At 38.3% G+C, this 17,155-nt stretch overlaps 1 long non-coding RNA gene across 1 annotated transcript; it reads right to left on the bottom strand.

Moving 5' to 3' along the window:
- Positions 1-49: 49 nt before the first annotated feature.
- LOC139117350 (uncharacterized) lies at positions 50-13,148 on the bottom strand. The gene is made up of 3 exons (XR_011548509.1): positions 13,027-13,148; positions 6,609-6,739; positions 50-292 (listed from the first exon to the last, which is right to left on the bottom strand). It is a non-coding gene; the product is annotated as an uncharacterized lncRNA (long non-coding RNA).
- Between the last annotated feature and the right edge of the window lie 4,007 nt (positions 13,149-17,155).

Genomic DNA, 17,155 nt, shown 5'->3' on the forward strand with positions numbered 1-17,155 from the left:
ATCCCAGGATTCACTGCCTGTACTGATGAAGGCTGGACCTGAAGTTGGTGATGTGGAGACGGGTTAAAGTTTGGATATTTTGTGAAGAAAAGACTGGTGTTGTCTGCTGTGGCAGCTGTTGTGCACGTGGTATCCCAGGATTCACTGCCTGCTCTGATGTGGGATGGCCCTGATATAGGTGATGTGGAGATGGGTTTAATGTTTGGATATTTTGTGTAGAATAGGTTGGTATGAACTCCTGAGGCAGCTGTTCACTGTCTTCTCTTTGAGGAATTCCATCACTTCTACGTCTCTGAAAAATAATAAAATATTGTGAGCTGGACATTACGACAACTACAGATCTAGCTAAGTCAATGCTGAATTTGGATCATCAATAGATTAGGATCAAAGCACAATTTATTTGTATCTTCCAACACTTAGGATAGTAATTCACAGTGTATTAAAGTCATCATGGAGCATGAAAACTCATGCTTGATTTTCTTCATTTGTAATGATTTTGGTAAATAATAATTGTGTAGTGATGCAAGTCATTGCAAATTGAGAAATGCCATGCAGGGAGGGTGCACACACAAACATTATGAATTGAATTTCATGATTGAGAAAATGCACATTATTCATTCACCAATTTGTAAATTGCTGAATGTGTTTCAATCATAGGAATGATGAAAGTACATGGGCTTTGCAAGGGGCTGAGTGTTTCAGGGCCAAGATACAAAAATAAAATGTGTCATTGAAAACATGTTCTCTAATGCATTTGAAGCATATGCTTTTCAGTTAAATTTGTGAGACTGTATTACAAAATACATGATCTGATAAGTGTAAAAGGACCACAAGACAAAATAAAATATGCCATTGAAAATACAAAATGTTTTCATGCTCTTTGAAAAGAATTTGCATATGCTGCTGATAATGAAAGTTACACAGCTGAGTTTTCATTGCAAATTTCCACGGAACCAAGATACAAGTAAAGTACATTGGTGTTCTCACACGCACTTTGAAGAAAATTTCCGTCCTATGCTGTTCATAATTTTAAGTTAAATATTTGAGATTTATTATGAAATTCCACATGATATACCAATATCGAAAAATACAAGTCATCGTTGATGACACAGTCCCCGCTTGTCCATTTTGTTATAATCTTTGGTGTCTAGGTAGCTGTGGTCTACGTATCTGTGGAATGATATTGATGCGGGATGCATCAGGCCTCTGACTTGCATAATAAAGTAATCTGAGGAGCGTTCAATAAATGACTCATCTGTGCCGGTAATGACCATTGAAGGAACTTTTGATTACATCACACATAACGATGCCCTTACTGCCTCCAATGTCATGATGGCACATACTATACACATGGTTTGGTGGAATTTTCGAAATGGTATGGGATCGGGTATGTTGTTGTAATCAGCCATTTCGGATCATATAATGAAACAAATTAATGTGCACAAGAATGCAGCCATAGTATTTTATCTTCGTATCACGTTTGAACAAAATCAGTCCATCGAGGGACAGTGACCTATGTTTATGTTTCAAAGACATAAAAAAATCACACCGAAATTTAAATCAAATGGCTGTCTATTGAACATATGGATCACAGCACAAAATTAGCAGACATGCATATGTATGCCATAGTACTTTATCTTTGTACCAAGTCTCAACAACATTGGTTAAAGAATATTTGCATATGATTAAGCCTCAAAGACATGAAAAAATCCAAAAATGACCATCTGACAGCGATACTGGAAAAAAATGACAATCTGGCAGCCATATTGGAACATATCACGAAGTAAATTGACATGTATATGTATGCCATAGTGCTTGATCTTTGTGCCAAGTTTGGACAAAATGGGTGTAATGACCTTTGAATTACGATTCAAAGACATGCAAAATTCCAACAAAATGGCAGTTCTGCAGCCATATTGGATCCTATCGCAAGCTTAATTGATACATGCATATGTATGCCATAGTGCTTTGCCTTTGTGCCAAGTTTGAACCAAATCGGTTCAAGGATGTTTGAGTATGGTTCAATATATTTGTTTTTTTTCGGTATGAACATGAAAAAATCGCAAAAAAAAAATGGCCGCCTGTCAGCCATATTGGATCATATCACAAAATAAATTGGTGTTCATATGAAGGGCATAATGTTTTGCTTTTGTGCCAAATTTGAACAGAATCGGTTCAAGGATGTCTGAGTTATGGTTCAAAGACATGAAAAATCGCAACAAAATGGCCGCCTCACGCCCATATTGGATCGTATCGCAATATAATTCGACATTCATATGTAGGACATAGTGTTATGCCTTTGTGTCAAGTTTGAACAGAATCGGTTCAAGGATCTTTGAGTTATGGTTCAAAGACACGAAAAATCGCAAACAAAATGGCCACCTCGTGGCCATATTGGATTGCATCACAAAATAATTTGACATGCATATGTAGGCCATAGTGTTATACCTTTGTGGCAAGTTTGAACAGAATCTGTTCAAGGATGTCTGAGTTATTGTCCAAAGACATGAAAAATCGCAACAAAATGGCCGCCACGCGCCCATATTGAAACATATCGCGAAATAATCTGACATGGATATGAAAGCCATAGTGTTATGCCTTTGTGCCAAGTTTGAGCAGAATATGCTCAAGGATGTCTGAGTTATGATCCAAAGACATGAAAAATCGCAACAAAATGGCCGCCACGCGCCCATATTGAAACATATTGCAAAATAATTTGACATGGATATGAAAGCCATAATGTTATGCCTTTGTGCCAAGTTTGAGCAGAATGTGCTCAAGGATGTCTGAGCTATGGTCCAAAGACATGAAAAATCGCAATAAAACGGCCGCCTCGCGCCCATATTGGATCGTATCACAAAATAAATCGACGTGCATCTGTAGGTCATAGTGCTATGCCTTTGTGCCAAGTTTGAACAAAATCAGTTTAGCAGTGTTGAGAAACTGTTGATGACGGAGACGGACGGACGGACGGACGGACGGACGGACGGACGGACGCACAGACGGGACCCAATCTATAAGTCCCCGCCGGACTTCGTCCGCGGGACTAAAAATGTACTGCTGAAAACTCTGTTCTCTCGGGCATTTTGGAATACAATTGCAACATATGCTGCCACTGATTTTATTACATATTTGAGCAAAAATACTCAAACCCACACAGAACACTGTCTTGCTCTTCAAAACACTAACAACGAGAATACAAGTAGATGAGTAACTTTGTTCTTCATCTAATTCATTTTTGCATCATTCTCACCATGAAGTATCTACCTCTCATGACATATCTAGTTTTTCCAAATCTCATTAAGTCACAAACTCTAGTTTGCATCATTCAGTTTGTTTAATGGGCCAGTAATACTAACTTTTGATAAGTTTTTCACCACTTTTGTTTTGAACATGAACCATAATTCCTTGTTCTACTCCCCAAAGCATGTTTGTTGATAAACACATTGTTCAGCTTGTCAACTCAGCTCATGTGTGTGAAAATTGCATTGTTATTGTTGAAAAGTGATTTCTGTTTGAGACTAGAATTCAAATGTAAACAATTACAATGCATTTTACACATAGATGATAAGTTGACAAGCTAAATAGTGGGTGTTTCAACATTCTTTGGGGAGTAGAATAAGAAGGTGCAATTGATATACAACAATAAAAATGATGAAAAAATCACCAATAGTTAACATTTAAAAACACTCTTTCAGTTGTTGACTGCACTTTTGGCAACAGGAACATACCTTACCGAAAATCATAGATAACAAAAATAAAAGTCAACGAAACCATGAATACAGAACATTTGGATGCTGCCATTTAATTTCAAATGCGCATCAAAATATACCCACTTTAAAGAGTGCCATACGTTCAGAGAAAGATAGGCACAATACGTTTTCTGCAACAGTGCCAAGAAAACAAGTTGCTGAGTCACAGTGGATTTATCACAGTTACACAGTTATTAGTGTGTTCAGTCATGTGACAAATGTGTTTGGAACACACTGGATGATCAAATCAAATAATAAAGAAATAAATAGCCCATGGCTTTCTATAGTAAATATACAATAACCTGTGAAAAGTTTAGTCCAATACATCTAGCCAAGATTGAGTAAGGCCGCGTTCAAAAAAAATGGTGAGGGGGGCTGGAGGAATTCAGGGGGGAATTCGAAAATTTTTTGCGCAGTCAAGGGGGGGGGGGAATTGAACGTTTTGCTCTGCCTATAGGAGGGACCTGAAAATATTGTGACTCCCAACATTTTGATGTCGTCCAATGGTTCTAATGTTAGTAATAATTCAACAAAATTTAGAACCGTTTTGTCGCATTTTATGTCTTTAATCTCGAAAAAATCTAAAAATGTATGAATGCCATTAAATTTTCTTAGAACAACAAGTTGGCCTTGTAATGGGGCAGGAGCTGCAACTGTTGATAATTTGTTCAATGTTTCTATGCAATGTATCAAACACAGTTTCTTGGTGTCTCTCTACAGCGTGCTGAAAAACAAAATATTCAGTTTGTCAACAAAGCCCATTTGTCTAAATATTGGTGATAATTGAATGATACAAATGCACGGTACACGTAGGCTGTGTTGGCAAGCTGAATACTGGACAGCTCAACATGCTATAGGGAGTAGAACAAGAATGCAGTTGTATAAACTGAACAAAAATATTAATAAAAAGTTAATACAACTACTGCCCTGCTACTACATACTGGCAGTGACAGTGATACATGTAGCTCTGACTCTGATGTAGTTTAAGAAGAGTTTCAGTCATAGGACACTCAATTGACAGTGAAACATACATCTATAGCACTTGTACACAAGATCCAGCCAGAGAGCAACACATAGAAGACTAGGGGACTAACAGTTACCATGGATTTGTGAATTCTGGCATATGAGAACAATCAAATATTAGAGGAAAAAGATGGGGTCACCATACTTGATCTTATACAAATGTACCATGAAAAGTCAGGTTTTCTAAAATCAATTAGAATCAGTATATAAAACCATTCATTTCAAGTTCATGCAGTGAATGAAATTTTCACATCTCATCGTACAATAACACAAAAGTAAAACTTTTAACAGTAAAGACTATAATTTAAATGGAAAAATGTGTGACTAAATGGAATCATTTATTTTTTATCAAATTTGCCATTATTACACCCAAAATTTCTGAGATTAAAACATTAATTTCATGGAATATTTTAACCTTCCAGTATTGTCAATTTTGTAAAACATTTATAAGTGGCATCTAAGTTGTATATGTCTTATCCTTTTGAAAAACAATTTCTTGTAGGTCACTGCTCATTTTTTCACAATTTGGATAAACGTAGCTAGGAATACACAATTTTCATACTCTCTCATGATTGTCATTTTGTGTGCTTTTCAGCTGGTGCCATTGACCTGGCCAGAGTTGGTTAAACTCAAGTCGGCTTAGACTGAGAAATCCAAAAAGTTCACTGATGCACGGGCATTTACAAATGAATCAATTTAAGAACTTGCCCTAGGTATATGGCTCTACAACCTGCTGATAAGAGGTAGTGTTGAACATCTGCATGCAGAACGACACATTACATGTTTATTTTTACTCTGAATGCATTCCTAATAAATATGCAGCTATATGGTAATTTGAAAGGAGGGACTTGAAAATTTTTGAGGGTGTTGAGGGGAGGGGGGATCTGAGAAAAAATAAGATTTCAATCGCGATTCCTCCAGGCCCCCCCCCCCTCACCATTTATGAACGCAGCCTAATGACTTCACAAAGTTTGAAAACAGGCCTAAAATCCACACACTTTCCCACTGATGAGCATGGCCGCCATTTTGTTAATTAGCCGGGCCAAACATGAAGCTGCCAGCGTGTCTCCTGAGGCTGGTGTGGAATGTTAAATAATGAAAATCACACAGTTAGAGGGGACAGTATCTAAGCTTTAAAATGAGGGGTCACAATTGACACTGTGCCAAAAATTGTGGAAACGGCATCAAAAATAAGACTTTCAACACAAAATTTTACCCAAATTAACCTTTTGATCCAGTATAGTGGCCTGTAAATATAATGACCAACTGTCATTTGTTCATTTAAATCTAATTTTTTGATGTTTGGAGTAAATGCAAAAATTTGGAGCCGCCCTGTTTTAAAATAATTTTTAATAAAATATCATGGTTCCATGGTAACGTGTTGGCAGATGCAAAAATTTTACATAACTTTGTACAATTGGTCTCACTTAGTACTACATTTGCTGAAGGTTTGTTGCAAATTGATCATAAAATGGCAAAGTTACAAGCATTTAACCAATTTTCTTTGTCTGAATCGGTGCTATTGTCTTTCCTATGACAAAGATCCTTCCAAATTAATGCTGAAAATTTCATTCTTCAAATAAACAGATCTTCAAAATGGATAATTCGATTTTCATCAAATAAAGTGCATTCTTCTTCTTTTTAAGAGTTCTATCCTGATACAACATTTCTGATGCTGTAAAAAACATGGTTAATTTTCACTTGAATTGTTGTTTATGCTAAAAAATACCAATCTTAAAATCCATCATACTACCAGTAAAATGTTTAACTTTAGTGGTCCTTTTCTGAATGTACTACAATCAGGTTAGTGAGCCAGCTGTTGTGTCAATTTACCTGGAAGTTGTGGTGCTCCATTTTACTTATCTTCCAATTGTTTTTCTCTTTTTTTCTTCTTTCTTATTGTCTCATTTGTCTGTCTCTTCTAAAAATCTGTCTGTTTGTTGTTGAATACCCCTTAAATAGAGCTGTAAATAAAAATCATGTATAGTCAGTATGAATCCTAAATGATACCAGTTGATAGAAGATTATTTGTTCAATGGCAATGTTAGAATGAGATTTGTAGAAATATAATGTCTTGTATCTAAAAATCGTACCAATGTCATAGACTAAGTTGCATGGAGGACATAGCTGATGAAGTGTTTTAGTATTATACTCATTCTTGCAAACCCCACCACCCAATACAAAGATATGCACCCAGATAAGACATGCTTATCTATGCCTATCCATACACACAGATAAGCATGTCTTATCTGTGGACATGGATATGCATATAGGTTGATAACTACAAGTGCCTGTCATTTATTCAAAATAGATGAATTTGCATAATTTAAGGATCAGTAAACATCCATCCAGAGTTATTTCAAGGAAACAACTAGTGTCTATATTGACAAAAAATTGTTTTGACTAACACATAGTGATCTGGGATGTGTGATTATAACCATTGTTTGATCAGTGGTTATGAAGAAGATTTTTGACCTAATATTGGATTTTCAGCTAATTTGCATATTTTTGATAATATCATTAAAACAATAAAACTTCTTGTTGTATACCCATTGTAAAATACTTGTGTTTTAGATATTTGAGTGGCTCAACATCTTAACACACACACACGCACACACACACCACACACACACACACACACACAAACACTCTCTCTCTCTCTCTCTCTCTCTCTCTCTCTTCTCTCTCTCTCTCTCTCTCTCTATATTATATATATCTATATATATATATATATATATATATATATATATATATCAGGGCTCGAAATTAGCGGTAGTCCCTCGTCCACAGACTACCAACTTTTCCCTGGGGCTACCAAAACGAACGAAATGGTAGCCCACACGGACTACCAAAGCCTGGGGCATGAAATTACTTAGTGGGCGACATGATGTTGATCACTGTGAGATGACCAACGCTCATACAGTTAACCCAGAGGACACAGAAAGGACATGTCGACTTTGTTGCGACAAACTTTCAATAAAATATCATTATCTGGCCAATGAAAATTCATTTTCGTAGTTATTTAATCACAATTTATCAATCGCAATTAAACTGAACAAAATTATTCAAACTGCAAAGAAAAAGCATTCTCGCGAGCCAGAGCAATAATTTCCGCTCCGCTGACCTATGCAAAAATCAAAAATCTCTAAACGGGTAGCGCTGAGCTGTTGCCGTAAAGAGGCGCGTGGTTTACGACGATGAGAAAAAGCTGTCAGGCCATCAACAGATTTCACTTTCCAAAGTGTACGAGATCATCCCATGATATGGTTTGGAAACATAGTCAAAATTGCCACGAAAGTATTTGGAACATGACTGTACCAGGTTGTCATCCTGAAATTCATAGCCAATCTATTTTTTGCCATGTTATGTTTATACATGCTGAGTGAAAAGTCGTTGTCATCGCGAACATCAAAATTTGCGTATAAGCTCTGCGTATGTGTGAATAGGTCGTCAAACTTTGAGGCGTCACCATTGCCCGCTGCACATGCTATACCATTCTCCTAGGGCTATAATCTGCAGGTATTGATGTCAAATGAGTAGAAAATTCACTTATTGGATAGAATCATGCAAAATAAACTGTTCATTGTCTAGATATAAATAAAAATATCCTTTACAAAAAACCCTCATTCATGCATGGGCTATCAGACCTTGTCGCTGGGCTACCAACTTCAGAAAATGGTAGCCAAATCGGACTACCAGGGAAAAAAGTTAATTTCGAGCCTGTATATATTATATAGATATATATAGGTATATATAGATATATAAAAATTTTATCCCGGATATCAGTCCTGGGTTTCAATCAGAGATGTTTACTACTACCGGTATGTAATGGTGAACATGTCTCACTCATTTATATAGCATAGGCTAAGTCAGTTGAGAATAGCAGACGCTCCTACAAACCCAAAGGAAAAGATTCACGGTTATGTTCCCTTCATTTTCATTGTCATTGACCCTGATGAATGTATGTTACAATAGCCACATGTCTTGAAGGAAACTGTTGAAGGAAACTGATTTAATGAAGTGACAAAAGATTACTGTTGTCCAATAATTTGACGACACGAGCTTTGATCAAAATGTGTACATGACACCTGTACGGTTGGTCATTCAAATCAGCATTGAGCCTTTACTTGGTATTTGGATAAGGTAAAGCCTGATTGTGTTTGAACTCTAATCATTCAAGCAATGTGAATTTTTTAAAATAAACAAAATAAATGCAGTGTTTTTGAGGTGTGATACATGTGCTTCCTTTCACAATGAAAGCAACACCAGATGAAAATCTTTCAGATTTACAATCGAATGAAGATGACAATTAATAATGGTATAAATGCTTTAAACTGTAAACAAAATAGAAGGGGTTAATTGTCTTCAAATTCCTGTGGAAGCATGGAACTGTCCCTTCCTACCTCCAATTGTCAACGGTCTGGTGTACACCACTGATACAACAACATCTGGTACAAACACAGGCCTGATGTGCACTGGGTAGTTTTAGTGTAGAGTTAGGCTAGGTTTCGACTTTGATGAGAACGTTGGAATGTAGCATAAGCCATAAACTCAACACTATTAAAACTACCCAGTTCACATCATGCCTGTGTGTGTACTCCCCTGAAATGATCACAAGAATAGGACTACCTGACCATGAGCGTGTAGGTGAGCAAGCAATCAGGTGCAGTTGAATATGCGCTATCACCACAAACTGATGATGTCATACATGCCATACACAAAGCACGGTTGTCCATTATGCTGTCACTAGAAACAGGTGCTGCTAACTAAGGCGTTCATGCAAAAGGTGTTTCGTGTGCATTTTTTCAGCGAGGCGGGCAATTTCAAAAATAATCAGTGGGAGAGGAGAGAAAAAATCAATATTTACTGTGAGCAGGGAAGAAATTTCATTATTTTCAGTGGGCGGAGAGAAAACTGATAGTGGGTACCTGAAGGGAGGGAGGGGAAAGCCGTGGTTGATGATAGAACTTGAGGCGAACAACTTAGAGGGGAGCAATAGATGTTCCAATAGATGTTCCAAAGTATACTGCTAGCTGCTCACACGGTTTTGTGTTGATCTTGGTTGCCTAGTGGGCATCCAGGAATTTCAGTATAAAGTGGGAGAGGGCAGTTGGGAGCTGAAATTGTTGTTGGGAGTAGGGAGCAGGCAGACCATAGATACTGTAGGGCAGTGGGCATCAAAATTCAGTGGGAGGGCATATTTCGCGTGTATGCCAGTGGGATGGCAGTTACGAACAGCTCTGCTTTCCCTTCCAATGATTGAGAAGGACTAATGTGCTTTGACCCTACGTCGAATTTTACCACTTTGATGCTTGCTAGGTGCATTTTTGGCGATGGTAAAAAAGTGTGTGGCAATGAAGTGACATCCCTTGGGTAAATTTAGGCTGTATTGAATTTTGCAGCGTATACTTTGTTATTTTCTGCAAATACTATCACCAACAACAACAATAATAACAACAACAACAAAAAATTTGCAGTCCAAATATATTTTTATTTTTCTCCATTTTTAAATATTTAATTCATCATCATCATGCATCATCAATATCATCGGAGACTGAGGACCCTATTAGTCTGGTTCCCTGCCCCCTTTGTACGAAAAGGGTCAGGTATGCGCCATTCTATTCACGGCACTGATTGGACGACACTATGGAACATGTTGATTTGCTAAGGGGAGCACCTGCGTCCGCTGCAGTTATATGTTATTTCAAATTTCAAAAACAAACAAAAAAATAATTCGATTCTGTCATTCGGATAACGTACATGTACGCTCTTTCACAAATATATCACCTTGTACAACGTTTTGCATAATGAAACAGATTGATTTTTGAAGACTTGTGAAATGTTCATGTAACTGCCCCTCCTACTTTGTTGCTGAGTTACTGTCAAGGGTGCAGTCATTTCGAACATTCCAGCCTGACATCACGCGCCACGCGCATCCGCCATTTTGCCCAAAATCTGGGCAAAATGGCTGCCGCATACCTGACCCTTTTCATGAGTGTAGCGCAGCCAGCGGTAGAAAGGGGGCAGGGAACCAGACTAAGGACCCTATTAGTGTTGTAATCACTCAACAAAGATTGTGAAATCAAACAGGAAATGAGAGAGTTCACAGGTTTCACCTTTTTGAAGGTGACATTTTGATTTAGCACATTTATTAACGAAAAATGCCTCATTCCATTTTCAAAATTACGGATTACATTACAAGTTTATCCAAGGCTAGCTGCAATAATTGTAGCCCTTGGTTGGTGGGGATTGGGCTTCTGTCGTGCGGCTCGCGCCTTGCCCCAACCAGGGCTACAATTTCTCCCAATACCTGCTCGTGTAAAAGCTGCAGTGCGGGTCTACACTGCATGGTCAAGGCACACACGGGGCCGCATTATCAGAGAATCTCGCCTTACCGTGTGCAAATTTCACCATAATCCTGCTCCCGGATAATGTTAGAATCCTTGTAGGGCCTAACTCCTATCGATGGTCAACTGTACTCCTTGCAGCTGAAAAATGACAGTTTAATGACTTGGGCGCGAAGTCAATTCGATCCATGATTTGAGCTGGACCACCGTTGTTGAACTCTGTACCAAGCCGACTATACCATTACATTTTAGGGGTGGCTGACAGGTGTGAGGGACTAATGAAAACGGTGGCACTAGCAGTAGCGCGCTAGTGGCAGTAGTTGTTGTTATTTTAACGTTATCTTTTCGGAGGATTGAAAAAAGGTCATAGGACCGTTTGCTCCTTTTCAATTACTGCAAGAATACCACAATCGCTGAAAGCAAAGAGAGACCAGTGACCATTGAAGAACTTGCCATCTTTATTTCTGAAGAAGTGAAAGAGATATTCACGCCATGCAAAGTCTGTCGTCTCGTCTTTGCCATTTATACAGATGCTCTGACAACAAGAGGACACCGCAATATAATTATAAGATATCCAATCGATATTTACGGCTACTATACTATACGATATAGATCTCTAAGGCTATAAAATCTTCGATATATATCGGATATTTACCCGCCTAATTAACAAACTCTAGTATCATCTAGTAGCGAAGTTAGAGCCAGACTAGCGCTTGGCCAGAGCTGTAAAAGTGGTGAAATATCTGACATATATTCGCGACTCTTTTTAATCTTGAAACTTATAGTGGTACATTCTCCGACTGTTTCAAATGTGCTGAAATAGTTCCGATCATAAGGGAGGCTCTAAGAGTGATGTCAACAACTATAGGCCTATCTCCCTTCTACCAGTTCTATCTAAAATACTAGATTTATTGAACTAATTAAAATGCGTAGTTGAACTTCGGTAAAAGTATCTCTCTTTATTCACCAAGAGTTATATATTGTCGTGAAAATTACCCACCCCTTTCAATCCCACAAGCTAGTCCTACGAGTATGGCAAGAGTGTCCGGCTTGGCTCCGGAGGCAGTGTAGGGCTCGTAGGGCTACCCGTAAGCATGCTCATTCAGCTCCCTCACACCTGTCGGCCACCCCTAAAATGTAATGGTACAAGTCGGCTGGGTACAGAGTTCAACGACGGCGGTCAGGTTCGAATTGACTTCGCGCCTGAGTCATTAAACTGTCATTTTTCAGCTGCAAGGAGTAAAGTTGACCATCGATAGGACTTACAAGGGCTCTAACATTATCCGGAGCAGGATTATGGTGAAATTTGCACACGGTAAGGCGAGATTCTCTGATAATGCGGCCCCGTGTGTGCCTTGACCATGCAGTGTAGACCCGCACTGCAGCTTTTACACGAGCAGGTATTGGGAGAAATTGTAGCCCTGGTTGGGGCAAGGCGCGAGCCGCACGACAGAAGCCCAATCCCCACCAACCAAGGGCTACAATTATTGCAGCTAAGCCAAGGCATGCAAGTTGTTCACCTCTCAATTCCGAGACCTACCCACATCATGCATCGCCGTGCAATGTTAATGGCTGCTGATAGATGTCTATCAGCAGTGTACAACTCCATTGGACGATGCCCAGCCTATGAGTGAGACGTGTTCACCATTATATAGTGGTAACCATCTCTGATTGAAACCTAGGACTGATATCTACGATAAGTTTTACAAGTTTACGTATTCCCAAACCATATCATAGATAAGACCACAGGCCCGGCTCCTGACTCAACGTAGGCGAACCGCCAAAACCGCCAAACAGTCAATGATTGCATCAGTGACGGTTTGGCGGTTTCGCCTGCATTGTGTCAAGAGCCAGTGGATAAGACCATCTGTTAAGGAGATAAATGACGATAACATTTTAATTACCTGTGTGCCAGAATGCTTACGAATATGATGTATTGCTCAAGTGTTCGGTACCAGCTTCCGCTTCGTTCATTGTCCTTCTTCTTGATGTCCTAAGGGGTCACATAAGGTCACAGTTCTGGAGTTCATCGCCCATGCGCTCAAGAAAATGCCCGAGCTGCCGGGCGTGGCGCTGTGGCCTCCGCAGCTAAAGGGCAGAAATGCCCCGAAATCTCAAATCTCGTCAATTCATAGAACTCAGTTATACGTCTCACTTTGATTAGTCTTTGCTATTACTTTTATGTCTTTATGTTTCAGAGTGCGTTTTTCTTGTTTTTTTTTCTGTATAACTTTTGCAAATGATTTGCCATTTAAAATGTGTACCTGTTTTAAAGTTTTATTTTTATTTTTGGCACTTTTAATGTACTCTCTCATCTCCAAGGGGTCGTAGAAGTAATAAAGTTGTCGTCGTTGTTTTTGTTTTTCTTGTTGTTGTTGTTGTTGTTAAACGTTGTTATTGTTGTTGTTGTTGCTGTTGTTGTTGTTGTTGCTGCTGCTGCTGCTGTTACTACTATGTCAGTATTGTATTGTTTATAGGGGGTCTCTGCCGAAAACCCTTGACCTTGACAAGTGAAGATGAAAAAGTAGGATTAACTGTACACCAGGTTCTTGAGGGTCCGTGATTTAACGTATTACTTTAAGGTAGAATTTGGCTCTGGGATAGATACTCGGACTCTGAAATTTTAAATAATTTCTGTTATCCACAACTTGTGTTGGCTTATTTATGAGCTCTAGGACTATGTAAACTTTTCGCCGTCTATTTTTGTGGAAACTAGAAAATTGTCTTGTCTGGATGGTTTATTTAAGAGAGTGATGGCAGCAGTTTGAATTTGAATTATCGATGAATGTTAAGTAATTTGTTTTTCTTGTTCATAAGCCGTGTCTGTCAAATTTAAATCTCAAAGGACTCGGAATGGTGGTGGACTATGTCGGGGGCATATTTTGCTGCAGATCCGTAGCGCTGCCACTCCCTGACTTTGTATTGGGGAGTGGTCAGGGAGTCGCAGGGCTACGGATCCGCAGCAAGGGCATATTATGTCGTGATTTATTCGCCTTGTTGACGAAAATATTTTGCCACCGTGATGCCGATATATGTAGACATGAAATAAAGATGTACCACAGAGCTTACTGTTGTCTTCTTTGTTGACATTCTGATATTGTTATCGATATACTATGTTGACGTCAGGATCCGTAAAGTTATATCAGAGCATAGAATGAAAGTTTGTCATTATGTTGTCTGTTCTTCACCGGCAATACTGACCAATTGTAATGTCAAATTGTTGTGAAGGTCTGTATATGTCAGAAACGCGGAAATATGTTTTTCGAGTTTTAGCGTATCTCTATTCTACCTATGACGTACATTACACGTGGATCCCATGACGTTTGAGCTGCATTAGCTGTAATTTTGATGCATTTTGCATTGTTTCTGCTCTGTTCGTGAAATACAGATTCTTGCTCTACTCCCCAAACCATCCTGTTGATATGCTCACTTTTCGAATGGACGATATATTTAGTTCGGACAAGGATTATGTTTTCAACAATAACATCGCATAATTCATACAATTAATTCATCGTCTTCGGAAGTCAAATACTTGAAATTTCATCATATACTTGAACCTTGAGAGAAAGAACAAGTACGTGTTTATGAGAATTTGAAATATATAAAAACAGACAAATTAAAAAGTATTTAAAAAATATGCCGCGAATTCAAATTTACTTTTGTTTGTTAATTTGGCTTTGTTTCGATACCGAACCCGAGAGTTTGCATGAACACATTATCGTAAGTCACATAATATTTGAGGACTTTCAGATATTTTAATCCGGGGGAGGGTCATGACGTTTTTTGTCATTGATCGCCATGCACATCAAATTAAAGAAGTAATCTCTCTACTAAATTTAAGCACTATCTTTGAATTATTTGATCACCCCTCGAAATATTCGGACATTAAGGCCAAGAATAAAATATATGTTTCTGGTCTTTCGCATTTTACAAAAGTGATGCCGTGATGTGATGCCCATCCAGGTTGATGTATTCGATGATCTGTTTCTTTTCTTCCATTTTGTTCTTCACTTTAGATACTGCATCTTGATCTTCAAATACAGTCACGTACATTCAATGTCGACGTCCTCACTTTTCGTTGTTTGGTCAGATAAGAGCCGACGTGTCGTTTTAAATAGGTCAGGTGATTGTAAGAGATCTCCGAAGTTTTAAGTTTATTACTGGAAATCTAGAAATTATATTTTGTATATCCACATTATTTAGAATTTGTATAAGTAAAATAGTATTTTCTTGACATTGGATTCACTAAACGGTTTTCGAAAATGTAAATGATGTAATCTTTCGATACTATTTTAGGTTATGTCTGATGCAAAGTGATCAAGTTTTCAGCACCATATCTGTCGTTCCCTTAAAAGGTATTAGGTTATGTGTATCTGTATGTTACCCCTAAAACCTATCTGCTAATGCTGAACATCTGATAAATATCATAACCAGATCACCTATAAATCGCCACCAAAGGAACTAATTAAGTTGACATTAGAAAACAGAAGTTGTATTAATTGCAGACCAAACAAGAGCAGCAGCTATAATCATATTTGTTTGCTACACTCCCAGCTCTTTTATGTCCTTCAAATCATGACGTAGTAGTGAAAGGCACTTCTCGACTCTTTGTAAAATATTACATTTAGGGCATTCAAGGTGCTCCATTGAATCTTTCATTCGGTAAGGGTCCTTTTTCAGATTAAAATAACGTTTCACGGAGAAAAAACGATACATCTGTACATACACACAGAAAGCCAGAACTGGTGCGTTGATCTCTTTTCATCAGAAGTATACTTGGATGGCTAATCGACTGTCTCTGGTGTCATTTCCGGTGTGTCCATGGCGTTTAATGGTTTCCTGTCGCATTGTTAACTTGTAGAATCTGCTATTTTTTCAACGTCTACAGACACTTCTCAGACAAACCTGAATATATTTCATTTAAATTTAGTACAAGGACAGTGTATTGCAAGGCGCACATGTACATCAATTTATTTTGTGGTATCTAATAAGACCGCATGACGGTAATTTCGTTTTGATTTTCAAGACCAGATCCATGCAGACATGCTTGATACGATTTCAATGAAATTTGGATATAAAAAGGACCATGTATATGAAATACGTATGCATATTATTCTTGTGATGCAATACTTTACAAAGTAAACAGGCCCTGGCCCACTTCAATGTTGCTTGGCTTTCTGTAGGCATGCGCTGAATGTGTTCACCTTATGATATACGACAGTCTGCCAAATTATATTGCTCAAATATCGCGATTTTTTTTACCATTTACGCGACAGTCTGCTAAACATTATTCCTTCAGTTTACTGTTTTTATTTTCTAAAGGATCAAACACTTTGGGCAAGTCTAGTTACCAAAAAAGGCAACAGGAACATTCCAATATGTTAAGAAACTTTGCCGCCAAAGAAGCCCGTTTATAGTCTCCAGTAACCCAGTAAGGGTGAATAGTTAAGACATATACACGCACGTAAAACAACAGTCAAGATTTCACAACTAAAGTACACATGGTTTGTGCAAAGGCTATAAGAACGTAAACATTAAACAAGCCCCAAAAAACTAAAAACCAGAAGAAATACAAATTGTCAGAGGTGTAGACATATAAGGCAAGAAACGTAACTAGAAACAATAACAGTAACAAAAACGAAAATGGATCATTTGAATGCTTCAGGTACAGTCATTACATCAAAATAAGCGACATCGAAAAGCTCTGATATTAAACGTGGCTCTTCTATTTTGCCGGTGGTGGGTTTAAGCATCACATCTCAGAGATAACCAATCTGTTTAAAATCAGATGTAGAGCACAGCGACGTCCATACTTACGCGGCATTCTCGCCGAGAATGAATGCCGCGTAAGTATAGACGTCGCCGTACAACATCTGATTTTAATCAGATTGAGAGATAACATAACTCACTTGATAGAGAGCTGAGATGACCCTGAAGTGTTCTGTACAATATCACAGCGGAGTCGATATTTAACAGTTTTGCTCACTCCTATAGTTCTCACAAACGCGAACAAAAGTTGCCAGGTGGTGCCAG

This window comes from Ptychodera flava, chromosome 18, assembly GCF_041260155.1.
Source record: "Ptychodera flava strain L36383 chromosome 18, AS_Pfla_20210202, whole genome shotgun sequence".
Classification (NCBI taxonomy): domain Eukaryota; kingdom Metazoa; phylum Hemichordata; class Enteropneusta; family Ptychoderidae; genus Ptychodera; species Ptychodera flava.